The 25,371-nt window shown below is 39.5% G+C and overlaps 16 non-coding genes across 16 annotated transcripts; all 16 read right to left on the bottom strand.

The window, feature by feature from the left end:
* Nucleotides 1-847: 847 nt before the first annotated feature.
* Nucleotides 848-919, bottom strand: trnaa-ugc (transfer RNA alanine (anticodon UGC)). The gene has a single exon. It is a non-coding gene; the product is annotated as a tRNA-Ala (tRNA).
* A 1,232-nt stretch (nucleotides 920-2,151) lies between these two features.
* Nucleotides 2,152-2,223, bottom strand: trnaa-ugc (transfer RNA alanine (anticodon UGC)). Its single transcript has one exon. It is a non-coding gene; the product is annotated as a tRNA-Ala (tRNA).
* A 1,222-nt stretch (nucleotides 2,224-3,445) lies between these two features.
* On the bottom strand, nucleotides 3,446-3,517 carry trnaa-ugc (transfer RNA alanine (anticodon UGC)). Its single transcript has one exon. It is a non-coding gene; the product is annotated as a tRNA-Ala (tRNA).
* A 1,214-nt stretch (nucleotides 3,518-4,731) lies between these two features.
* On the bottom strand, nucleotides 4,732-4,803 carry trnaa-ugc (transfer RNA alanine (anticodon UGC)). The gene has a single exon. It is a non-coding gene; the product is annotated as a tRNA-Ala (tRNA).
* Nucleotides 4,804-6,037: 1,234 nt separating this feature from the next.
* trnaa-ugc (transfer RNA alanine (anticodon UGC)) lies at nucleotides 6,038-6,109 on the bottom strand. Its single transcript has one exon. It is a non-coding gene; the product is annotated as a tRNA-Ala (tRNA).
* Nucleotides 6,110-7,367: 1,258 nt separating this feature from the next.
* On the bottom strand, nucleotides 7,368-7,439 carry trnaa-cgc (transfer RNA alanine (anticodon CGC)). The gene has a single exon. It is a non-coding gene; the product is annotated as a tRNA-Ala (tRNA).
* Nucleotides 7,440-8,647: 1,208 nt separating this feature from the next.
* Nucleotides 8,648-8,719, bottom strand: trnaa-ugc (transfer RNA alanine (anticodon UGC)). The gene has a single exon. It is a non-coding gene; the product is annotated as a tRNA-Ala (tRNA).
* Nucleotides 8,720-9,930: 1,211 nt separating this feature from the next.
* On the bottom strand, nucleotides 9,931-10,002 carry trnaa-ugc (transfer RNA alanine (anticodon UGC)). The gene has a single exon. It is a non-coding gene; the product is annotated as a tRNA-Ala (tRNA).
* Nucleotides 10,003-11,230: 1,228 nt separating this feature from the next.
* On the bottom strand, nucleotides 11,231-11,302 carry trnaa-ugc (transfer RNA alanine (anticodon UGC)). The gene has a single exon. It is a non-coding gene; the product is annotated as a tRNA-Ala (tRNA).
* A 5,418-nt stretch (nucleotides 11,303-16,720) lies between these two features.
* trnaa-ugc (transfer RNA alanine (anticodon UGC)) lies at nucleotides 16,721-16,792 on the bottom strand. The gene has a single exon. It is a non-coding gene; the product is annotated as a tRNA-Ala (tRNA).
* A 1,031-nt stretch (nucleotides 16,793-17,823) lies between these two features.
* trnaa-ugc (transfer RNA alanine (anticodon UGC)) lies at nucleotides 17,824-17,895 on the bottom strand. The gene has a single exon. It is a non-coding gene; the product is annotated as a tRNA-Ala (tRNA).
* Nucleotides 17,896-19,008: 1,113 nt separating this feature from the next.
* Nucleotides 19,009-19,081, bottom strand: trnaa-ugc (transfer RNA alanine (anticodon UGC)). Its single transcript has one exon. It is a non-coding gene; the product is annotated as a tRNA-Ala (tRNA).
* A 1,214-nt stretch (nucleotides 19,082-20,295) lies between these two features.
* trnaa-ugc (transfer RNA alanine (anticodon UGC)) lies at nucleotides 20,296-20,367 on the bottom strand. Its single transcript has one exon. It is a non-coding gene; the product is annotated as a tRNA-Ala (tRNA).
* Nucleotides 20,368-21,501: 1,134 nt separating this feature from the next.
* trnaa-ugc (transfer RNA alanine (anticodon UGC)) lies at nucleotides 21,502-21,573 on the bottom strand. Its single transcript has one exon. It is a non-coding gene; the product is annotated as a tRNA-Ala (tRNA).
* Nucleotides 21,574-22,785: 1,212 nt separating this feature from the next.
* trnaa-ugc (transfer RNA alanine (anticodon UGC)) lies at nucleotides 22,786-22,857 on the bottom strand. The gene has a single exon. It is a non-coding gene; the product is annotated as a tRNA-Ala (tRNA).
* Nucleotides 22,858-24,069: 1,212 nt separating this feature from the next.
* trnaa-ugc (transfer RNA alanine (anticodon UGC)) lies at nucleotides 24,070-24,141 on the bottom strand. The gene has a single exon. It is a non-coding gene; the product is annotated as a tRNA-Ala (tRNA).
* Between the last annotated feature and the right edge of the window lie 1,230 nt (nucleotides 24,142-25,371).

Genomic DNA, 25,371 nt, shown 5'->3' with positions numbered 1-25,371 from the left:
TACAAAACTGTCCCAGGACTTGGTGGACAGTAAGGTTATTTTGTTTTGACAGCTTCCCTCAATTTTTCTGAGATCTCCTCACGGTGCTCCATGTGGTGCACTTGTTTTGTGTGTGGTACTTATACGGCAGGATGCTGCGGTTGTGAGTTGGAGGCTCACCGGGAGCTGCTTTTTCAAAATTTGTAATCTGGATACAAATTATCTGGATTTGTAATCCTATATTTTGTGATCGAGATTACTTTTTAAAATGCTGTACTTTTTAATCGCAATTATTCATAATATGGATAATCCAGCAGTGACATTTTCTGAACAAATGGATCAAAACGATCCAGATTACAAGTTTTGAAGAAGCGGCTCCTGGAGCATATCTCTTTTGTGTCTCCCTCTGGTCCTGTTATTCTGATTAATTTAGCTTCAATGACAACATTAATCATGTGAAACGGAGAAGATAAGAAGACTTTTTTTTTGTAATGGCATGGCTAATAGATGGATGGATAGAGAGAAGGAGAATGTTAAAAATAATAATATTTATTTTTAGATAAAAAGACCTTTTTTGTAATGGTATGGCTAATAGATGGATGGATAGAGAGAAGGAAAGAGGTAAAAAATAATATTTATTTTTAGGAATCAAAATATAGATAGAGAAAAAATATATATATATATGTTTATAATTATGAATCAAAAGTTAGATAGTGATTAATAAAATAAATAATATTGACATTTATAAATCAAAAGATAGATAGATTGATTGAATGAATGAAACCAGAAAGGGCTGGGTGATGGAAGAGAGTTTTTAATTAACAACAAATTGTGATTTCATGGAAGAACGGGGTAAAGAAATACCACCTGGAGATGCCGGGGATTGAACCCGGGGCCTCATACATGCAAAGCATGCGCTCTACCACTGAGCTACATCCCCTGTTGGCATTGAGTGCTTGCTTTGTGCAACTGGCCCCTTTGATTTCCAGAGTAAGCTGTGTGCTTTGCTTTCCATCCTGAAATGTGTGTGTTTTCTTACCTCAACTTTGCCGTGCCAGTTACAACAGTGCAGGGCTCTGTGGCGCAATGGATAGTGTGCTGGACTTTTAGACTGGCTGTGTAGTGTGATGCAAAGGTTGCGGGTTTGAGTTCCGCCAGAGTTGTAAATGTTTAAGTGTGTGTTTTTGGATTAATTTGATTCAAACCCAGGATCTCCTGTTTACAAGGCAGGTGCTTTAACCATCTAAGCCGCAATGCTCCACACTTGCCAGCTGCTCGGTGTGCTAAACTGAAGGTCTACAAAACTGTCCCAGGACTTGGTGGACAGTAAGGTTATTTTGTTTTGACAGCTTCCCTCAATTTTTCTGAGATCTCCTCACGGTGCTCCATGTGGTGCACTTGTTTTGTGTGTGGTACTTATACGGCAGGATGCTGCGGTTGTGAGTTGGAGGCTCACCGGGAGCTGCTTTTTCAAAATTTGTAATCTGGATACAAATTATCTGGATTTGTAATCCTATATTTTGTGATCGAGATTACTTTTTAAAATGCTGCACTTTTTAATCGCAATTATTCATAATATGGATAATCCAGCAGTGACATTTTCTGAACAAATGGATCAAAACGATCCAGATTACAAGTTTTGAAGAAGCGGCTCCTGGAGCATATCTCTTTTGTGTCTCCCTCTGGTCCTGTTATTCTGATTAATTTAGCTTCAATGACAACATTAATCATGTGAAACGGAGAAGAAAAGAAGACTTTTTTTTTGTAATGGCATGGCTAATAGATGGATGGATAGAGAGAAGGAGAAAGTTAAAAATAATAATATTTATTTTTAGATAAAAAATACCTTTTTTGTAATGGTATGGCTAATAGATGGATGGATAGAGAGAAGGAAAGAGGTAAAAAATAATATTTATTTTTAGAAATCAAAATATAGATAGAGAAATATATATATATATATATATATATATATATATATATATATATATGTTTATAATTATGAATCAAAAGTTAGATAGTGATTAATAAAATAAATAATATTGACATTTATAAATCAAAAGATAGATAGAGTGATTGAATGAATGAAACCAGAAAGGGCTGGGTGATGGAAGAGAGTTTTTAATAAAAAACAAATTGTGATTTCATGGAAGAACGGGGTAAAGAAATACCACCTGGAGATGCCAGGGATTGAACCCGGGGCCTCATACATGCAAAGCATGCGCTCTACCACTGAGCTACATCCCCTGTTGGCATTGAGTCCTTGCTTTGTGCAACTGGCCCCTTTGATTTCCAGGGTAAGCTGTGTGCTTTGCTTTCCATCCTGAAATGTGTGTGTTTTCTTACCTCAACTTTGCCGTGCCAGTTACAACAGTGCAGGGCTCTGTGGCGCAATGTATAGTGTGCTGGACTTTTAGACTGGCTGTGTAGTGTGATGCAAAGGTTGCGGGTTTGAGTTCCGCCAGAGTTGTAAATGTTTAAGTGTGTGTTTTTGGATTAATTTGATTCAAACCCAGGATCTCCTGTTTACAAGGCAGGTGCTTTAACCATCTAAGCCGCAATGCCCCACACTTGCCAGCTGCTCGGTGTGCTAAACTGAAGGTCTACAAAACTGTCCCAGACCTTGGTGGACAGTAAGGTTATTTTGTTTTGACAGCTTCCCTCAATTTTTCTGAGATCTCCTCACGGTGCTCCATGTGGTGCACTTGTTTTGTGTGTGGTACTTATACGGCAGGATGCTGCGGTTGTGAGTTGGAGGCTCACCGGGAGCTGCTTTTTCAAAATTTGTAATCTGGATACAAATTATCTGGATTTGTAATCCTATATTTTGTGATTGAGATTACTTTTTAAAATGCTGCACTTTTTAATCGCAATTATTCATAATATGGATAATCCAGCAGTGACATTTTCTGAACAAATGGATCAAAACGATCCAGATTACAAGTTTTGAAGAAGCGGCTCCTGGAGCATATCTCTTTTGTGTCTCCCTCTGGTCCTGTTATTCTGATTAATTTAGCTTCAATGACAACATTAATCATGTGAAACGGAGAAGATAAGAAGACTTTTTTTTTGTAATGGCATGGCTAATAGATGGATGGATAGAGAGAAGGAGAAAGTTAAAAATAATAATATTTATTTTTAGATAAAAAATACCTTTTTTGTAATGGTATGGCTAATAGATGGATGGATAGAGAGAAGGAAAGAGGTAAAAAATAATATTTATTTTTAGAAATCAAAATATAGATAGAGAAAAATATATATATATATATATATATATATATATATGTTTATAATTATGAATCAAAAGTTAGATAGTGATTAATAAAATAAATAATATTGACATTTATAAATCAAAAGATAGATAGATTGATTGAATGAATGAAACCAGAAAGGGCTGGGTGATGGAAGAGAGTTTTTAATAAACAACAAATTGTGATTTCATGGAAGAACGGGGTAAAGAAATACCACCTGGAGATGCCGGGGATTGAACCCGGGGCCTCATACATGCAAAGCATGCGCTCTACCACTGAGCTACATCCCCTGTTGGCATTGAGTCCTTGCTTTGTGCAACTGGCCCCTTTGATTTCCAGGGTAAGCTGTGTGCTTTGCTTTCCATCCTGAAATGTGTGTGTTTTCTTACCTCAACTTTGCCGTGCCAGTTACAACAGTGCAGGGCTCTGTGGCGCAATGTATAGTGTGCTGGACTTTTAGACTGGCTGTGTAGTGTGATGCAAAGGTTGCGGGTTTGAGTTCCGCCAGAGTTGTAAATGTTTAAGTGTGTGTTTTTGGATTAATTTGATTCAAACCCAGGATCTCCTGTTTACAAGGCAGGTGCTTTAACCATCTAAGCCGCAATGCCCCACACTTGCCAGCTGCTCGGTGTGCTAAACTGAAGGTCTACAAAACTGTCCCAGACCTTGGTGGACAGTAAGGTTATTTTGTTTTGACAGCTTCCCTCAATTTTTCTGAGATCTCCTCACGGTGCTCCATGTGGTGCACTTGTTTTGTGTGTGGTACTTATACGGCAGGATGCTGCGGTTGTGAGTTGGAGGCTCACCGGGAGCTGCTTTTTCAAAACTTGTAATCTGGATACAAATTATCTGGATTTGTAATCCTATATTTTGTGATCGAGATTACTTTTTAAAATGCTGCACATTTTAATCGCAATTATTCATAATATGGATAATCCAGCTGTGACATTTTCTGAACAAATGGATCAAAACGATCCAGATTACAAGTTTTGAAGAACCGGCTCCTGGAGCATATCTCTTTTGTGTCTCCCTCTGGTCCTGTTATTCTGATTAATTTAGCTTCAATGACAACATTAATCATGTGAAACGGAGAAGATAAGAAGACTTTTTTTTTGTAATGGCATGGCTAATAGATGGATGGATAGAGAGAAGGAGAAAGTTAAAAATAATAATATTTATTTTTAGATAAAAAGACCTTTTTTGTAATGGTATGGCTAATAGATGGATGGATAGAGAGAAGGAAAGAGGTAAAAAATAATATTTATTTTTAGAAATCAAAATATAGATAGAGAAAAAATATATATATATATATGTTTATAATTATGAATCAAAAGTTAGATAGTGATTAATAAAATAAATAATATTGACATTTATAAATCAAAAGATGGATAGATAGATAGATTGATTGAATGAATGAAACCAGAAAGGGCTGGGTGATGGAAGAGAGTTTTTAATAAACAACAAATTGTGATTTCATGGAAGAACGGGGTAAAGAAATACCACCTGGAGATGCTGGGGATTGAACCCGGGGCCTCATACATGCAAAGCATGCGCTCTACCACTGAGCTACATCCCCTGTTGGCATTGAGTCCTTGCTTTGTGCAACTGGCCCCTTTGATTTCCAGGGTAAGCTGTGTGCTTTGCTTTCCATCCTGAAATGTGTGTGTTTTCTTACCTCAACTTTGCCGTGCCAGTTACAACAGTGCAGGGCTCTGTGGCGCAATGGATAGTGTGCTGGACTTTTAGACTGGCTGTGTAGTGTGATGCAAAGGTTGCGGGTTTGAGTTCCGCCAGAGTTGTAAATGTTTAAGTGTGTGTTTTTGGATTAATTTGATTCAAACCCAGGATCTCCTGTTTACAAGGCAGGTGCTTTAACCATCTAAGCCGCAATGCCCCACACTTGCCAGCTGCTCGGTGTGCTAAACTGAAGGTCTACAAAACTGTCCCAGGACTTGGTGGACAGTAAGGTTATTTTGTTTTGACAGCTTCCCTCAATTTTTCTGAGATCTCCTCACGGTGCTCCATGTGGTGCACTTGTTTTGTGTGTGGTACTTATACGGCAGGATGCTGCGGGTTGTGAGTTGGAGGCTCACCGGGAGCTGCTTTTTCAAAACTTGTAATCTGGATACAAATTATCTGGATTTGTAATCCTATATTTTGTGATCGAGATTACTTTTTAAAATGCTGGACATTTTAATCGCAATTATTCATAATATGGATAATCCAGCAGTGACATTTTCTGAACAAATGGATCAAAACGATCCAGATTACAAGTTTTGAAGAACCGGCTCCTGGAGCATATCTCTTTTGTGTCTCCCTCTGGTCCTGTTATTCTGATTAATTTAGCTTCAATGACAACATTAATCATGTGAAACGGAGAAGATAAGAAGACTTTTTTTTGTAATGGCATGGCTAATAGATGGATGGATAGAGAGAAGGAGAAAGTTAAAAATAATAATATTTATTTTTAGATAAAAAGACCTTTTTTGTAATGGTATGGCTAATAGATGGATGGATAGAGAGAAGGAAAGAGGTAAAAAATAATATTTATTTTTAGAAATCAAAATATAGATAGAGAATATATATATATATATATATATATATATATATATATATATATATATATGTTTATAATTATGAATCAAAAGTTAGATAGTGATTAATAAAATAAATAATATTGACATTTATAAATCAAAAGCTGGATAGATTGATTGAATGAATGAAACCAGAAAGGGCTGGGTGATGGAAGAGAGTGTTTAATTAACAACAAATTGTGATTTCATGGAAGAACGGGGTAAAGAAATACCACCTGGAGATGCCGGGGATTGAACCCAGGGCCTCATACATGCAAAACATGCGCTCTACCACTGAGCTACATCCCCTGTTGGCATTGAGTGCTTGCTTTGTGCAACTGGCGCCTTTGATTTCCAGGGTAAGCTGTGTGCTTTGCTTTCCATCCTGAAATGTGTGTGTTTTTTTACCTCAACTTTGCCGTGCCAGTTACAACAGTGCAGGGCTCTGTGGCGCAATGGATAGTGTGCTGGACTTTTAGACTGGCTGTGTAGTGTGATGCAAAGGTTGCGGGTTTGAGTTCCACCAGAGTTGTAAATGTTTATGTGTGTGTTTTTGGATTAATTTGATTGAAACCCAGGATCTCCTGTTTACAAGGCTGGTGCTTTAACCATCTTAGCCACAATGCTCCACACTTGCCAGCAGCTCGGTGTGCTAAACTGAAGGTCTACAAAACTGTCCCAGACCTTGGTGGACAGTAAGGTTATTTTGTTTTGACAGCTTCCCTCAATTTTTCTGAGATCTCCTCACGGTGCTCCATGTGGTGCACTTGTTTTGTGTGTGGTACTTATACGGCAGGATGCTGCGGTTGTGAGTTGGAGGCTCACCGGGAGCTGCTTTTTCAAAACTTGTAATCTGGATACAAATTATCTGGATTTGTAATCCTATATTTTGTGATCGAGATTACTTTTTAAAATGCTGCACATTTTAATCGCAATTATTCATAATATGGATAATCCAGCTGTGACATTTTCTGAACAAATGGATCAAAACGATCCAGATTACAAATTTTGAAGAACCGGCTCCTGGAGCATATCTCTTTTGTGTCTCCCTCTGGTCCTGTTATTCTGATTAATTTAGCTTCAATGACAACATTAATCATGTGAAACGGAGAAGATAAGAAGACTTTTTTTTTGTAATGGCATGGCTAATAGATGGATGGATAGAGAGAAGGAGAAAGTTAAAAATAATAATATTTATTTTTAGATAAAAATACCTTTTTTGTAATGGTATGGCTAATAGATGGATGGATAGAGAGAAGGAAAGAGGTAAAAAATAATATTTATTTTTAGAAATCAAAATATAGATAGAGAATATATATATATATATATATATATATATATATATATATATATATATATATATATATATATATATATATATATGTTTCTAATTATGAATCAAAAGTTAGATAGTGATTAATAAAATAAATAATATTGACATTTATAAATCAAAATCTGGATAGATTGATTGAATGAATGAAACCAGAAAGGGCTGGGTGATGGAAGAGAGTTTTTAATTAACAACAAATTGTGATTTCATGGAAGAACGGGGTAAAGAAATACCACCTGGAGATGCCGGGGATTGAACCCAGGGCCTCATACATGCGAAACATGCGCTCTACCACTGAGCTACATCCCCTGTTGGCATTGAGTGCTTGCTTTGTGCAACTGGCGCCTTTGATTTCCAGGGTAAGCTGTGTGCTTTGCTTTCCATCCTGAAATGTGTGTGTTTTTTTACCTCAACTTTGCCGTGCCAGTTACAACAGTGCAGGGCTCTGTGGCGCAATGGATAGTGTGCTGGACTTTTAGACTGGCTGTGTAGTGTGATGCAAAGGTTGCGGGTTTGAGTTCCACCAGAGTTGTAAATGTTTATGTGTGTGTTTTTGGATTAATTTGATTGAAACCCAGGATCTCCTGTTTACAAGGCAGGTGCTTTAACCATCTTAGCCACAATGCTCCACACTTGCCAGCTGCTCGGTGTGCTAAACTGAAGGTCTACAAAACTGTCCCAGGACTTGGTGGACAGTAAGGTTATTTTGTTTTGACAGCTTCCCTCAATTTTTCTGAGATCTCCTCACGGTGCTCCATGTGGTGCACTTGTTTTGTGTGTGGTACTTATACGGCAGGATGCTGCGGTTGTGAGTTGGAGGCTCACCGGGAGCTGCTTTTTCAAAATTTGTAATCTGGATACAAATTATCTGGATTTGTAATCCTATATTTTGTGATCGAGATTACTTTTTAAAATGCTGCACTTTTTAATCGCAATTATTCATAATATGGATAATCCAGCAGTGACATTTTCTGAACAAATGGATCAAAACGATCCAGATTACAAGTTTTGAAGAAGCGGCTCCTGGAGCATATCTCTTTTGTGTCTCCCTCTGGTCCTGTTATTCTGATTAATTTAGCTTCAATGACAACATTAATCATGTGAAACGGAGAAGAAAAGAAGACTTTTTTTTGTAATGGCATGGCTAATAGATGGATGGATAGAGAGAAGGAGAAAGTTAAAAATAATGATATTTATTTTTAGATAAAAATACCTTTTTTGTAATGGTATGGCTAATAGATGGATGGATAGAGAGAAGGAAAGAGGTAAAAAATAATATTTATTTTTAGAAATCAAAATATAGATAGAGAAAAATATATATATATATATATATGTTTATAATTATAAATCAAAAGTTAGATAGTGATTAATAAAATAAATAATATTGACATTTATAAATCAAAAGATAGATAGATTGATTGAATGAATGAAACCAGAAAGGTCTGGGTGATGGAAGAGAGTTTTTAATAAACAACAAATTGTGATTTCATGGAAGAACGGGTTAAAGAAATACCACCTGGAGATGCCGGGGATTGAACCCAGGGCATCATACATGCAAAACATGCGCTCTACCACTGAGCTACATCCCCTGTTGACATTGAGTCCTTGCTTTGTGCAACTGGCCCCTTTGATTTCCAGGGTAAGCTGTGTGCTTTGCTTTCCATCCTGAAATGTGTGTGTTTTCTTACCTCAACTTTGCCGTGCCAATTACAACAGTGCAGGGCTCTGTGGCGCAATGGATAGTGTGTTGGACTTTTAGACTGGCTGTGTAGTGTGATGCAAAGGTTGCGGGTTTGAGTTCCGCCAGAGTTGTAAATGTTTACGTGTGTTTTTTTGGATTAATTTGATTCAAACCCAGGATCTCCTGTTTACAAGGCAGGTGCTTTAACCATCTAAGCCGCAATGCCCCACACTTGCCAGCTGCTCGGTGTGCTAAACTGAAGGTCTACAAAACTGTCCCAGGACTTGGTGGACAGTAAGGTTATTTTGTTTTGACAACTTCCCTCAATTTTTCTGAGATCTCCTCACGGTGCTCCATGTGGTGCACTTGATTTGTGTGTGGTACTTATATGGCAGGATGCTGCGGTTGTGAGTTGGAGGCTCACCGGGAGCTGCTTTTTCAAAATTTGTAATCTGGATACAAATTATCTGGATTTGTAATCCTATTTTTTGTGATCGAGATTACTTTTTAAAATGCTGGACTTTTTAATCGCAATTATTCATAATATGGATAATCCAGCAGTGACATTTTCTGAACAAATGGATCAAAACGATCCAGATTACAAGTTTTGAAGAAGCGGCTCCTGGAGTATATCTCTTTTGTGTCTCCCTCTGGTCCTGTTATTCTGATTAATTTAGCTTCAATGACAACATTAATCATGTGAAACGGAGAAGATAAGAAGACTTTTTATTTGTAATGGCATGGCTAATAGATGGATGGATAGAGAGAAGGAGAAAGTTAAAAATAATAATATTTATTTTTAGATAAAAAGACCTTTTTTGTAATAGTATGGCTAATAGATGGATGGATAGAGAGAAGGAAAGAGGTAAAAAATAATATTTATTTTTAGAAATCAAAATATAGATAGAGAAAAAAAAATATATATATGTTTATAATTATAAATCAAAAGTTAGATAGTGATTAATAAAATAAATAATATTGACATTTATAAATCAAAAGATAGATAGATAGATAGATTGATTGAATGAATGAAACCAGAAAGGGCTGGGTGATGGAAGAGAGTTTTTAATAAACAACAAATTGTGATTTCATGGAAGAACGGGGTAAAGAAATACCACCTGGAGATGCCGGGGATTGAACCCGGGGCCTCACACAGGCAAAGCATGCGCTCTACCACTGAGCTACATCCCCTGTTGGCATTGAGTCTTTGCTTTGTGCAACTGGCCCCTTTGATTTCCAGGGTAAGCTGTGTGCTTTGCTTTCCATCCTGAAATGTGTGTGTTTTCTTACCTCAACTTTGCTGTGCCAGTTACAACAGTGCAGGGCTCTGTGGCGCAATGGATAGAGTGCTGGACTTTTAGACTGGCTGTGTAGTGTGATGCAAAGGTTGCGGGTTTGAATTCCGCCAGAGTTGTAAATGTTTACGTGTGTTTTTTTTGGATTAATTTGATTCAAACCCAGGATCTCCTGTTTACAAGGCAGGTGTTTTAACCATCTAAGCCACAATGCCCCACACTTGCCAGCTGCTCGGTGTGCTAAACTGAAGGTCTACAAAACTGTCCCAGGACTTGGTGGACAGTAAGGTTATTTTGTTTTGACAGCTTCCCTCAATTTTTCTGAGATCTCCTCACGGTGCTCCATGTGGTGCACTTGTTTTGTGTGTGGTACTTATACGGCAGGATGCTGCGGTTGTGAGTTGGAGGCTCACCGGGAGCTGCTTTTTCAAAACATGTAATCTGGATACAAATTATCTGGATTTGTAATCCTATATTTTGTGATCGAGATTACTTTTTAAAATGCTGGACTTTTTAATCGCAATTATTCATAATATGGATAATCCAGCAGTGACATTTTCTGAACAAATGGATCAAAACGATCCAGATTACAAGTTTTGAAGAACCGGCTCCTGGAGCATATCTCTTTTGTGTCTCCCTCTGGTCCTGTCATTCTGATTAATTTAGCTTCAATGACAACATTAATCATGTGAAACGGAGAAGATAAGAAGACTTTTTTTTTGTAATGGCATGGCTAATAGATGGATGGATAGAGAGAAGGAGAAAGTTAAAAATAATAATATTTATTTTTAGATAAAAAGACCTTTTTTGTAATGGTATGGCTAATAGATGGATGGATAGAGAGAAGGAAAGAGGTAAAAAATAATATTTATTTTTAGAAATCAAAATATAGATAGAGAAAAAAAAATATATATATATATATATATATATATATATATATGTTTATAATTATAAATCAAAAGTTAGATAGTGATTAATTAAATAAATAATATTGACATTTATAAATCAAAAGATAGATAGATTGATTGAATGAATGAAACCAGAAAGGGCTGGGTGATGGAAGAGAGTTTTTAATAAACAACAAATTGTGATTTCATGGAAGAACGGGTTAAAGAAATACCACCTGGAGATGCCGGGGATTGAACCCTGGGCCTCATACATGCAAAACATGCGCTCTACCACTGAGCTACAACCCCTGTTGACATTGAGTCCTTGCTTTGTGCAACTGGCCCCTTTGATTACCAGGGTAAGCTGTGTGCTTTGCTTTCCATCCTGAAATGTGTGTGTTTTCTTACCTCAACTTTGCTGTGCCAGTTACAACAGTGCAGGGCTCTGTGGCGCAATGGATAGTGTGCTGGACTTTTAGACTGGCTGTGTAGTGTGATGCAAAGGTTGCGGGTTTGAATTCCGCCAGAGTTGTAAATGTTTACGTGTGTTTTTTTGGATTAATTTGATTCAAACCCAGGATCTCCTGTTTACAAGGCAGGTGCTTTAACCATCTAAGCCGCAATGCCCCACACTTGCCAGCTGCTCGGTGTGCTAAACTGAAGGTCTACAAAACTGTCCCAGGACTTGGTGGACAGTAAGGTTATTTTGTTTTGACAGCTTCCCTCAATTTTTCTGAGATCTCCTCACGGTGCTTCATGTGGTGCACTTGTTTTGTGTGTGGTACTTATACGGCAGGATGCTGCAGTTGTGAGTTGGAGGCTCACCGGGAGCTGCTTTTTCAAAATTTGTAATCTGGATACAAATTATCTGGATTTGTAATCCTATATTTTGTGATCGAGATTACTTTTTAAAATGCTGGACTTTTTAATCGCAATTATTCATAATATGGATAATCCAGCAGTGACATTTTCTGAACAAATGGATCAAAACGATCCAGATTACAAGTTTTGAAGAAGCGGCTCCTGGAGCATATCTCTTTTGTGTCTCCCTCTGGTCCTGTTATTCTGATTAATTTAGCTTCAATGCCAACATTAATCATGTGAAACGGAGAAGATAAGAAGACTTTTTTTTGTAATGGCATGGCTAATAGATGGATGGATAGAGAGAAGGAGAAAGTTAAAAATAATAATATTTATTTTTAGATAAAAAGACCTTTTTTGTAATGGTATGGCTAATAGATGGATGGATAGAGAGAAGGAAAGAGGTAAAAAATAATATTTATTTTTAGAAATCAAAATATAGATAGAGAAAATATATATATGTATATATATATATAGAGAGAGAGCCGGGAGTCTAGCTGTGGGAGTCTACAGGTAACCAGAAATCTGAGGCAAGATAGGTAATTGGTCCTGCTCCTACTAATTTGTAATTAACTATTTAAGTATTATTTTTATTAGTTGGTGTTTCAATTTAGGGAGGAGTGTGTGTATGTGATTTTAAACCAGGTAGTGTGGTTATTTGAATATTTAGGTGATTTGCAATTTGTAACTTCTCAGGGAGGGTGGTTTGCATTTGGATTGGTCTCCACACAGCCTCCTGCAGTGGTGTGATCCCCTTTGAAGTGTGTAAAAGTATTGTCAATAGAGCAGTTAGCAGTTGTGCCAGTCCCCTTGCAAAGTGAGGTGGAACCCATCTAGGGTGTGCATATAATAGTGATCAGTCTACAGGAACCAGGGACTGAGGCAGATAGGCTAGCTCCTGCTTCAAGTAATCTTTAATTAACTACATTTGGTAACTCTGTAAGGTGGTGTTTGAATTAGCTGAGTTGGTGTGTGATTAGTACCAGGTGAGTGGTTTAATTGAATAGAAGTTGTTTTGCTATCTGATTGGTTTCCACGCAGTTGTTTTTTTTTTTAAATATATATTAAGCAGCCTATTTTAGCGCCAGCCAGACGTGCCAGCCAACCGAAGAGCCTCAACAAAAGAGCTGGGAGTCTAGCTGTGGGAGTCCAGCGAGGGGAGGCCTGCGCTGAGACACTGTTCCAATAGATCCAAACCTACCGGGGCTCTAGAAGAAGCTCTCTACTAGTCAGGTCTGTACCCTCCACCCTACTGCTCCCACTGTGCCTTTTGTCCTGCTATGACTGTCTCTCACATCCCTGTTCTGTCCTCCCGTCCTCGTCCTCTGCCCTCCCTCCGCTACTGCTCCTCTAACCCCTCTAACCTCATTTGTCTGCCTCTCCCCCCCTCCCGCACACTCTCTGGTGCACTCTGGAACTGTCACTCTTCTGCTAACAAGCTGATTTCATCTCTGCCTTTGCCTCCCACCTCTCGCTCGATTTCCTTGCTCTCACTGAAACCTGGCTGTCCCCTGATAACACTGTTACTCCTGCTGCCCTGTCCTCTCTCTACGTCCTGTCCCATACCCCGCGTCTCACTGGACAGGGAGGTGGGACGGGTCTTCTCCTCTCTCCCTCCTTACTCTTTTCTGTCCCCTCCGATCTCATCTCACTCTCTGTCAGTACCTTTGAATTTCATGCAGTCCAACTAACCTTTCCCTGTCAACTCCTGCTCATTGTTCTGTACCGCCCCCCTGGGCCTCTCACTCACTTTCTGGATGAACTCGACTATCTACTCTCCTCCCTCCCCTCCCTGTCTACCCCGACTGTCCTGTTGGGTGACTTCAACATCCATCTCTCCAACCCCAGCCACTCTGCTGGATTCCTCCCTCTCCTACACTCCTTCGACTTCTGTCTCTCTCCGTCCCCTCCTACCCACAAAGCTGGCCGTCAACTGGACCTCACCTTCTCCAGGGCCTGCTGCCCCTCCACCCTCTCTGTCACCCCCCTGGACCTCTCTGATCACTATTTCATCTCTTTTTCTCTGTCTCTCCCCCCTCTCCCTGCTCCTCCTACCCCCACTGTCACCTCTCGCCATAACCTCCGCTCTCTCTCCCCCTCTGTCCTTGCCTCCACTGCTCTCTCTCACCTCCCTCCTATCGACTCCTTTTCACAACTCTCCGTAGACTCTGCTACCTCCACCCTCTTCTCCTCACTCACCTCCTCCCACGACTCCCTCTGTCCCCTCACCTCCCGTCCTGCTCGCCCCTCCCCTCCCCATCCCTGGCTCTCCTCTGCGCTCCGCTCGGCAAGAATCACACTGCGATCTGCTGAAAAGAAATGGAAGAGAACCAAACTCCCTGCTGCCCTAGACCTTTACCGCACTCTCCTCTCCTCCTTCTCCTCTACTCTCTCCTCTGCTAAATGTGCTTATTTCCAATCTGTAATCCAAGCCTCCACTAACAACCCACGTAAACTATTCTCTACCTTCTCCTCCCTCCTTAACCCTCCCCCCCTCCTCCTCCCTCCTCTATCTCCCCTGATGACTTTGCCTCCTTCTTCTCTTCTAAAATTTCAGATATCCGCAAACTCTTTAACACCTCTCCCTCCCCCGCACCCCCTCCCGCTCCAACTCCTACACCCACTGCAACCCCTACTAACTCACCCTCCTTCTCCACCTTCTTGCCCCTCTCAGACTCTGACCTCTCCTCCCTGCTCCAGGGTCACAAACCCACCACGTGTGCCTTGGACCCCCTCCCCACTCACCTCTTTCAAGCTGCTGCTCCTGCTCTACTCCCCTTCATCTCCTCCCTCCTCAACACCTCTCTACTTTCTGGTATCTTCCCCTCTGCCTTCAAAAAAGCCTCTATCACTCCCCTCCTCAAAAAACCTACCCTCGACCCCACCTCCCTCCAGAGCTACCGTCCTGTCTCCCTCCTACCCTTCCTCTCCAAAACCCTCGAGCGGACTGTACACCGCCAGCTCTCTGCTTTCCTGTCCAACCACTCTCTGCTTGACCCTCTCCAATCTGGCTTCCGCTCTGCTCACTCTACTGAAACCGCCCTCCTGTCTGTCACCAACTCACTTAAATGTGCCCGAGCTGCCTCTCTCTCCTCTGTCCTAATTCTCCTCGACCTCTCTGCTGCCTTTGACACTGTTGATCACTCTATTCTACTATCATCTCTTGCTGACCTGGGGATCTCTGGCACTGCTCTGGCCTGGTTCTCCTCCTACCTCTCCAACCGCACTTACCAGGTAACCTGGCGTGGAGCAACCTCCACACCTCACCCTCTCTTAACTGGAGTCCCCCAAGGGTCAGTCTTGGGTCCTCTCCTGTTCTCTCTCTACCCGCTCCCTGGGCCCCCTCATTGCATCCTATGGTTTCTCATACCATTTCTATGCTGATGATGCTCAGATTTTCCTCTCCTTCCCCACCTCTGACTCCACCATCTCCTCCCGTATCTCTACCTGTCTGTCTGCTATTTCCTCCTGGATGCACTCGCATCACCTCAAACTCAACCTCTCTAAATCTGACCTCCTTTTCTTTCCCTCCTCCTCCCCCTCCTCTGGTCTCTCCATCTCTGTTCCTCTGGAATCTACCACACTCTCTCCCTCTTCCTCCGCTAAGAACCTTGGAGTCACCCTGGACCCCTGCCTCTCTTATTCCCAGCACATCTCCACTCTGGCACGCACTTGCCGATTCTTCCTGAGCAACATCCGAAGAATCCGACCCTTCCTCACCAACTATGCTACCCAGCTCCTGGTCCAGGCCCTGGTACTCTCCCGCCTAGACTACTGCAACTCCCTCCTGGCTGGCCTCCCTGCGTCCGCCACCCGTCCGCTCCAGCTCATCCAGAACTCTGCTGCCCGCCTAGTGTTCTCTCTGCCTCGCTTCGCCCACGCTACTCCACTACTCCGCTCGCTCCACTGGCTCCCGATCACCGCTCGCATCCAGTTCAAGACTCTTGTACTAGCCTACAGATGCCTTGACCAGTCTGCACCCAGCTACCTCCAGACCCTCATCTCTCCCTACACCCCCACTCGACCTCTCCGCTCCGCCTGCACTAGAAGACTAGCTCTACCACCGCTACGCTCCCCTGCCTCCAAAGCCCGCTACTTCTCCACCCTTGCTCCGCAGTGGTGGAATGACCTTCCTACAGATGTCAGGACTGCCCAGTCCCTGACCACATTCCGGCCCCTCCTTAAGACTCACCTCTTCAAAGAGCACCTGTAGAACTACTCTGTATCCTGGGACACTATCACCCTTCATGTAAATGTGCTTTATTTTAATCTTATCAGCCCCTATTTTACTGCATTTAATCCTGTACTTCAGAATACTGTAATCTGCCAAGTTTTTAACCTGTAGTACTTTGTATTTAATCACATCCTGATGTAACTATCACTATTTAATCATATCCTGATGTAACTATCACTATTACCTGCTGTATTATTGAATTGTGGTTTGTCAAACTTGTACTTTACTTGAACAAAAGTTATTGTATTTCTTGCTCTTATTGTATTACTTGTATTGTAACGCTTGAAATGTTTTTGCTTACGATTGTAAGTCGCCCTGGATAAGGGCGTCTGCTAAGAAATAAATAATAATAATATATATATATATATATATATATATATATATATATATATATATATATATATATATATATATATATATATATATATATATATATATATATATATATGTTTATAATTATAAATCAAAAGTTAGATAGTGATTAATAAAATAAATAATATTGACATTTATAAATCAAAAGATAGATAGATTGATTGAATGAATGAAACCAGAAAGGTATGGGTGATGGAAGAGAGTTTTTAATAAACAACAAATTGTGATTTCATGGAAGAACGGGTTAAAGAAATACCACCTGGAGATGCCGGGGATTGAACCCGGGGCCTCATACATGCAAAGCATGCACTCTACCACTGAGCTACAACCCCTGTTGGTATTGAGTCCTTGCTTTGTGCAACTGGCCCCTTTGATTTCCAGGGTAAGCTGTGTGCTTTGCTTTCCATCCTGAAATGTGTGTGTTTTCTTACCTCAACTTTGCTGTGCCAGTTACAACAGTGCAGGGCTCTGTGGCGCAATGGATAGAGTGCTGGACTTTTAGACTGGCTGTGTAGTGTGATGCAAAGGTTGCAGGTTTGAGTTCCGCCAGAGTTGTAAATGTTTACGTGTGCCAGCTGCTCGGTGTGCTAAACTGAAGGTCTACAAAACTGTCCCAGGACTTGGTGGACAGTAAGGTTATTTTGTTTTGACAGCTTCCCTCAATTTTTCTGAGATCTCCTCACGGTGCTCCATGTGGTGCACTTGTTTTGTGTGTGGTACTTATACGGCAGGATGCTGCGGTTGTGAGTTGGAGGCTCACCGGGAGCTGCTTTTTCAAAATTTGTAATCTGGATACAAATTATCTGGATTTGTAATCCTATATTTTGTCATCGAGATTACTTTTTAAAATGCTGGACTTTTAAATCGCAATTATTCATAATATGGATAATCCAGCAGTGACATTTTCTGAACAAATGGATCAAAACGATCCAGATTAGAAGTTTTGAAGAACCGGCTCCTGGAGCATATCTCTTTTGTGTCTCCCTCTGGTCCTGTTATTCTGATTAATTTAGCTTCAATGACAACATTAATCATGTGAAACGGAGAAGATAAGAAGACTTTTTTTGTAATGGCATGGCTAATAGATGGATGGATAGAGAGAAGGAAAGAGGTAAAAAATAATATTTATTTTTAGAAATCAAAATATATATAGAGAAAAAAATATATATATATATGTATGTTTATAATTATAAATCAAAAGTTAGATAGTGATTAATAAAATAAATAATATTGACATTTATAAATCAAAAGATAGATAGATTGATTGAATGAATGAAACCAGAAAGGGCTGGGTGATGGAAAAGAGTTCTTAATAAACAACAAATTGTGATTTCATGGAAGAACGGGGTAATGAAATACCACCTGGAGATGCCGGGGATTGAACCCGGGGCCTCATACATGCAAAACATGCGCTCTACCACTGAGCTACATCCCCTGTTGGCTTTGAATCCTTGCTTTGTGCAACTGGCCCCTTTGATTTCCAGGGTAAGCTGTGTGCTTTGCTTTCCATCCTGAAATGTGTGTGTTTTCTTACCTCAAATTTGCCGTGCCAGTTACAACAGGGCAGGGCTCTGTGGTGCAATGTATAGTGTGCTGGACTTTTAGACTGGCTGTGTAGTGTGATGCAAAGGTTGCGGGTTTGAGTTCCGCCAGAGTTGTAAATGTTTACGTGTGTTTTTTTGGATTAATTTGATTCAAACCCAGGATCTCCTGTTTACAAGGCAGGTGTTTTAACCATCTAAGCCGCAATGCCCCACACTTGCCAGCTGCTCGGTGTCCTAAACTGAAGGTCTACAAAACTGTCCCAGGACTTGGTGGACAGTAAGGTTATTTTGTTTTGACAGCTTCCCTCAATTTTTCTGAGATCTCCTCACGGTGCTCCATGTGGTGCACTAGTTTTGTGTGTGGTACTTATACGGCAGGATGCTGCGGTTGTGAGTTGGAGGCTCACCGGGAGCTGCTTTTTCAAAACTTGTAATCTGGATACAAATTATCTGGATTTGTAATCCTATATTTTGTGATCGAGATTACTTTTTAAAATGCTGGACTTTTTAATCGCAATTATTCATAATATGGATAATCCAGCAGTGACATTTTCTGAACAAATGGATCAAAACGATCCAGATTACAAGTTTTGAAGAACCGGCTCCTGGAGCATATCTCTTTTGTGTCTCCCTCTGGTCCTGTTATTCTGATTAATTTAGCTTCAATGACAACATTAATCATGTGAAACGGAGAAGATAAGAAGACTTTTTTTTGTAATGGCATGGCTAATAGATGGATGGATAGAGAGAAGGAAAGAGGTAAAAAATAATATTTATTTTTAGAAATCAAAATATAGATAGAGAAAAAAAATATATATATGTTTATAATTATAAATCAAAAGTTAGATAGTGATTAATAAAATAAATAATATTGACATTTACAACTCAAAAGATAGATAGATTGATTGAATGAATGAAACCAGAAAGGGCTGGGTGATGGAAGAGAGTTTTTAATAAACAACAAATTGTGATTTCATGGAAGAACGGGGTAAAGAAATACCACCTGGAGATGCCGGAGATTGAACCCGGGGCCCTCACACATGCAAAGCATACGCTCTACCACTGAGCTACATCCCCTGTTGGCTTTGAGTCTTTGCTTTGTGCAACTGGCCCCTTTGATTTCCAGGGTAAGCTGTGTGCTTTGCTTTCCATCCTGAAATGTGTGTGTTTTCTTACCTCAACTTTGCCGTGCCAGTTACAACAGTGCAGGGCTCTGTGGCGCAATGGATAGTGTGTTGGACTTTTAGACTGGCTGTGTAGTGTGATGCAAAGGTTGCGGGTTTGAGTTCCGCCAGAGTTGTAAATGTTTACGTGTGTTTTTTTGGATTAATTTGATTCAAACCCAGGATCTCCTGTTTACAAGGCAGGTGCTTTAACCATCTAAGCCGCAATGCCCCACACTTGCCAGCTGCTCGGTGTGCTAAACTGAAGGTCTACAAAACTGTCCCAGGACTTGGTGGACAGTAAGGTTATTTTGTTTTGACAGCTTCCCTCAATTTTTCTGAGATCTCCTCACGGTGCTCCATGTGGTGCACTTGTTTTGTGTGTGGTACTTATACGGCAGGATGCTGCGGTTGTGAGTTGGAGGCTCACCGGGAGCTGCTTTTTCAAAACTTGTAATCTGGATACAAATTATCTGGATTTGTAATCCTATATTTTGTGATCGAGATTACTTTTTAAAATGCTGGACTTTTTAATCGCAATTATTCATAATATGGATAATCCAGCAGTGACATTTTCTGAACAAATGGATCAAAACGATCCAGATCACAAGTTTTGAAGAACCGGCTCCTGGAGCATATCTCTTTTGTGTCTCCCTCTGGTCCTGTATTCTGATTAATTTAGCTTCAATGACAACATTAATCATGTGAAACGGAGAAGAAAAGAAGACTTTTTTTTTGTAATGGCATGGCTAATAGATGGATGGATAGAGAGAAGGAGAAAGTTAAAAATAATAATATTTATTTTTAGATAAAAATACCTTTTTTGTAATGGTATGGTTAATAGATGGATGGATAGAGAGAAGGAAAGAGGTAAAAAATAAAATTTATTTTTAGAAATCAAAATATAGATAGAGAAAAAAAAAATATATATATATATATGTTTATAATTATAAATCAAAACTTAGATAGTGATTAATAAAAATAAATAATATTGACATTTATAAATCAAAAGTTAGATAGATAGATAGATTGAATGAATGAAACCAGAAAGGGCTGGGTGATGGAAGAGAGTTTTTAATAAACAACAAATTCTGATTTAATGGAAGAATGGGGTAAAGAAATACCACCTGGAGATGCCGGGGATTGAACCCGGGGCCTCATACATGCAAAACATGCTCTCTACCACTGAGCTACATCCCCTGTTGGCTTTTAGTCCTTGCTTTGTGCAACTGGCCCCTTTGATTTCCAGGGTAAGCTGTGTGCTTTGCTTTCCATCCTGAAATGTGTGTGTTTTCTTACCTCAACTTTGCTGTGCCAGTTACAACAGTGCAGGGCTCTGTGGCGCAATGGATAGTGTGTTGGACTTTTAGACTGGCTGTGTAGTGTGATGCAAAGGTTGCGGGTTTGAGTTCCGCCAGAGTTGTAAATGTTTACGTGTGTTTTTTTGGATTAATTTGATTCAAACCCAGGATCTCCTGTTTACAAGGCAGGTGCTTTAACCATCTAAGCCGCAATGCCCCACACTTGCCAGCTGCTCGGTGTGCTAAACTGAAGGTCTACAAAACTGTCCCAGGACTTGGTGGACAGTAAGGTTATTTTGTTTTGACAGCTTCCCTCAATTTTTCTGAGATCTCCTCACGGTGCTCCATGTGGTGCACTTGTTTTGTGTGTAGTACTTATACGGCAGGATGCTGCGGTTGTGAGTTGGAGGCTCACCGGGAGCTGCTTTTTCAAAACTTGTAATCTGGATACAAATTATCTGGATTTGTAATCCTATATTTTGTGATCGAGATTACTTTTTAAAATGCTGGGCATTTTAATCGCAATTATTCATAATATGGATAATCCAGCAGTGACATTTTCTGAACAAATGGATCAAAACGATCCAGATTACAAGTTTTGAAGAACCGGCTCCTGGAGCATATCTCTTTTGTGTCTCCCTCTGGTCCTGTTATTCTGATTAATTTAGCTTCAATGACAACATTAATCATGTGAAACGGAGAAGATAAGAAGACTTTTTTTTTGTAATGGCATGGCTAATAGATGGATGGATAGAGAGAAGGAAAGAGGTAAAAAATAATATTTATTTTTAGAAATCAAAATATATATAGAGAAAAAATATATATATATATATATATATATGTATGTTTATAATTATAAATCAAAAGTTAGATAGTGATTAATAAAATAAATAATATTGACATTTATAAATCAAAAGATAGATAGATAAATAGATTGATTGAATGAATCCAGAAAGGACTGGGTGATGGAAGAGAGTTTTTAATAAACAACAAATTGTGATTTCATGGAAGAACGGGGTAAAGAAATACCACCTGGAGATGCCGGGGATTGAACCCGGGGCCTCATACATGCAAAACATGCGCTCTACCACTGAGCTACATCCCCTGTTGACATTGAGTCCTTGCTTTGTGCAACTGGCCCCTTTGATTTCCAGGGTAAGCTGTGTGCTTTGCTTTCCATCCTGAAATGTGTGTGTTTTCTTACCTCAACTTTGCCGTGACAGTTACAACAGTGCAGGGCTCTGTGGCGCAATGGATAGTGTGTTGGACTTTTAGACTGGCTGTGTATTGTGATGCAAAGGTTGCGGGTTTGAGTTCCGCCAGAGTTGTAAATGTTTACGTGTGTTTTTTTGGAATAATTTGCTTCAAACCCAGGATCTCCTGTTTACAAGGCAGGTGCTTTAACCATCTAAGCCGCAATGCCCCACACTTGCCAGCTGCTCGGTGTGCTAAACTGAAGGTCTACAAAACTGTCCCAGGACTTGGTGGACAGTAAGGTTATTTTGTTTTGACAGCTTCCCTCAATTTTTCTGAGATCTCCTCACGGTGCTCCATGTGGTGCACTTGTTTTGTGTGTGGTACTTATACGGCAGGATGCTGCGGTTGTGAGTTGGAGGCTCACCGGGAGCTGCTTTTTCAAAATTTGTAATCTGGATACAAATTATCTGGATTTGTAATCCTATATTTTGTGATCGAGATTACTTTTTAAAATGCTGGACTTTTTAATCGCAATTATTCATAATATGGATAATCCAGCAGTGACATTTTCTGAACAAATGGATCAAAACGATCCAGATTACAAGTTTTGAAGAACCGGCTCCTGGAGCATATCTCTTTTGTGTCTCCCTCTGGTCCTGTTATTCTGATTAATTTAGCTTCAATGACAACATTAATCATGTGAAACGGAGAAGATAAGAAGACTTTTTTTTTGTAATGGCATGGCTAATAGATGGATGGATAGAGAGAAGGAGAAAGTTAAAAATAATAATATTTATTTTTAGATAAAAATACCTTTTTTGTAATGGTATGGCTAATAGATGGATGGATAGAGAGAAGGAAAGAGGTAAAAAATAATATTTATTTTTAGAAATCAAAATATAGATAGAGAAAAAAAATATATATATATATATGTTTATAATTATAAATCAAAAGTTAGATAGTGATTAATAAAATAAATAATATTGACATTTATAAATCAAAAGATAGATAGATAGATAGATTGAATGAATGAAACCAGAAAGGGCTGGGTGATGGAAGAGAGTTTTTAATAAACAACAAATTGTGATTTCATGGAAGAATGGGGTAAAGAAATACCACCTGGAGATGCCGGGGATTGAACCCGGGGCCTCATACATGCAAAACATTTGCTCTACCACTGAGCTACATCCCCTGTTGGCTTTGAGTCCTTGCTTTGTGCAACTGGCCCCTTTGATTTCCAGGGTAAGCTGTGTGCTTTGCTTTCCATCCTGAAATGTGTGTGTTTTCTTACCTCAACTTTGCTGTGCCAGTTACAACAGTGCAGGGCTCTGTGGCGCAATGGATAGTGTGTTGGACTTTTAGACTGGCTGTGTATTGTGATGCAAAGGTTGCGGGTTTGAGTTCCGCCAGAGTTGTAAATGTTTACGTGTGTTTTTTTGGAATAATTTGCTTCAAACCCAGGATCTCCTGTTTACAAGGCAGGTGCTTTAACCATCTAAGCCGCAATGCCCCACACTTGCCAGCTGCTCGGTGTGCTAAACTGAAGGTCTACAAAACTGTCCCAGGACTTGGTGGACAGTAAGGTTATTTTGTTTTGACAGCTTCCCTCAATTTTTCTGAGATCTCCTCACGGTGCTCCATGTGGTGCACTTGTTTTGTGTGTGGTACTTATACGGCAGGATGCTGCGGTTGTGAGTTGGAGGCTCACCGGGAGCTGCTTTTTCAAAATTTGTAATCTGGATACAAATTATCTGGATTTGTAATCCTATATTTTGTGATCGAGATTACTTTTTAAAATGCTGGACTTTTTAATCGCAATTATTCATAATATGGATAATCCAGCAGTGACATTTTCTGAACAAATGGATCAAAACGATCCAGATTACAAGTTTTGAAGAACCGGCTCCTGGAGCATATCTCTTTTGTGTCTCCCTCTGGTCCTGTTATTCTGATTAATTTAGCTTCAATGACAACATTAATCATGTGAAACGGAGAAGATAAGAAGACTTTTTTTTTGTAATGGCATGGCTAATAGATGGATGGATAGAGAGAAGGAGAAAGTTAAAAATAATAATATTTATTTTTAGATAAAAATACCTTTTTTGTAATGGTATGGCTAATAGATGGATGGATAGAGAGAAGGAAAGAGGTAAAAAATAATATTTATTTTTAGAAATCAAAATATAGATAGAGAAAAAAAATATATATATATATATGTTTATAATTATAAATCAAAAGTTAGATAGTGATTAATAAAATAAATAATATTGACATTTATAAATCAAAAGATAGATAGATAGATAGATTGAATGAATGAAACCAGAAAGGGCTGGGTGATGGAAGAGAGTTTTTAATAAACAACAAATTGTGATTTCATGGAAGAATGGGGTAAAGAAATACCACCTGGAGATGCCGGGGATTGAACCCGGGGCCTCATACATGCAAAACATGCGCTCTACCACTGAGCTACATCCCCTGTTGGCTTTGAGTCCTTGCTTTGTGCAACTGGCCCCTTTGATTTCCAGGGTAAGCTGTGTGCTTTGCTTTCCATCCTGAAATGTGTGTGTTTTCTTACCTCAACTTTGCTGTGCCAGTTACAACAGTGCAGGGCTCTGTGGCGCAATGGATAGTGTGTTGGACTTTTAGACTGGCTGTGTAGTGTGATGCAAAGGTTGCGGGTTTGAGTTCCGCCAGAGTTGTAAATGTTTACGTGTGTTTTTTTGGATTAATTTGATTCAAACCCAGGATCTCCTGTTTACAAGGCAGGTGCTTTAACCATCTAAGCCGCAATGCCCCACACTTGCCAGCTGCTCGGTGTGCTAAACTGAAGGTCTACAAAACTGTCCCAGGACTTGGTGGACAGTAAGGTTATTTTGTTTTGACAGCTTCCCTCAATTTTTCTGAGATCTCCTCACGGTGCTCCATGTGGTGCACTTGTTTTGTGTGTAGTACTTATACGGCAGGATGCTGCGGTTGTGAGTTGGAGGCTCACCGGGAGCTGCTTTTTCAAAACTTGTAATCTGGATACAAATTATCTGGATTTGTAATCCTATATTTTGTGATCGAGATTACTTTTTAAAATGCTGGGCATTTTAATCGCAATTATTCATAATATGGATAATCCAGCAGTGACATTTTCTGAACAAATGGATCAAAACGATCCAGATTACAAGTTTTGAAGAACCGGCTCCTGGAGCATATCTCTTTTGTGTCTCCCTCTGGTCCTGTTATTCTGATTAATTTAGCTTCAATGACAACATTAATCATGTGAAACGGAGAAGATAAGAAGACTTTTTTTTTGTAATGGCATGGCTAATAGATGGATGGATAGAGAGAAGGAGAAAATTAAAAATAATAATATTTATTTTTAGATAAAAAGACCTTTTTTGTAATGGTATGGCTAATAGATGGATGGATAGAGAGAAGGAAAGAGGTAAAAAATAATATTTATTTATAGAAATCAAAATATAGATAGAGAAAATATATATATATATATATATATATATATATATATATATATATATATATATATATATATATATGTTTATAATTATAAATCAAAAGTTAGATAGTGATTAATAAAATAAATAATATTGACATTTATAAATCAAAAGTTGATAGATAAATAGATTGATTGAATGAATGAAACCAGAAAGGGCTGGGTGATGGAAGAGAGTTTTTAATAAACAACAAATTGTGATTTCAT

The sequence above is a fragment of the Acipenser ruthenus genome, chromosome 40, assembly GCF_902713425.1.
Source record: "Acipenser ruthenus chromosome 40, fAciRut3.2 maternal haplotype, whole genome shotgun sequence".
Classification (NCBI taxonomy): Eukaryota; Metazoa; Chordata; class Actinopteri; order Acipenseriformes; family Acipenseridae; genus Acipenser; species Acipenser ruthenus.
This window is presented reverse-complemented; position numbering and strand designations above follow the sequence as displayed.